Genomic DNA, 368 nt, shown 5'->3' with positions numbered 1-368 from the left:
CCCTGCTGCCCCGCTGGAGGGCCCCACGGCAGGTACAAGGGTCCGTGCGGGGACGTCCCGTCGGACATTTACTAAAACACGTCCTGTCGTTGACGTAAATGTGTCAGAGCAGGTAGCTCAGACCGCAGTGAAGCTGTTAACATCCGTGTTAAGTTAAAACAGCAGACACACTCAGACAGCCCTTCAGTGGACGGTGGGAAACGCCAGCGTCTGCCAGAGCGGTGGCCCTCCCCGCAGGTGCGTGTGAGCACGCGTGCGTGCTGTGTGCGTGCACATGAATGTGCGTGTGCATGCGTGTTTGTGCCTGTGTGTGCAGGTGACGGAGCCTCGGGGACAGCGCCCTGGGCTGTCTGTCACTGCGGCCCCTC

The 368-nt window shown here is 61.4% G+C and overlaps 1 long non-coding RNA gene across 1 annotated transcript in view; it reads left to right on the top strand.

The window, feature by feature from the left end:
- LOC106726678 overlaps positions 1–368 on the top strand; it is a 15,878-nt gene that overhangs the window by 3,797 nt on the left and 11,713 nt on the right. The gene's annotated exons all lie outside the window — the stretch shown is intronic.

The sequence above is a fragment of the Myotis brandtii genome, unplaced genomic scaffold (assembly GCF_000412655.1).
Source record: "Myotis brandtii unplaced genomic scaffold, ASM41265v1 scaffold1077, whole genome shotgun sequence".
In the NCBI taxonomy this organism is placed as follows: Eukaryota; Metazoa; Chordata; class Mammalia; order Chiroptera; family Vespertilionidae; genus Myotis; species Myotis brandtii.
The sequence above is the reverse complement of the archived record's forward strand: the minus strand, read 5'-3'. Positions and strand labels throughout refer to the sequence as shown.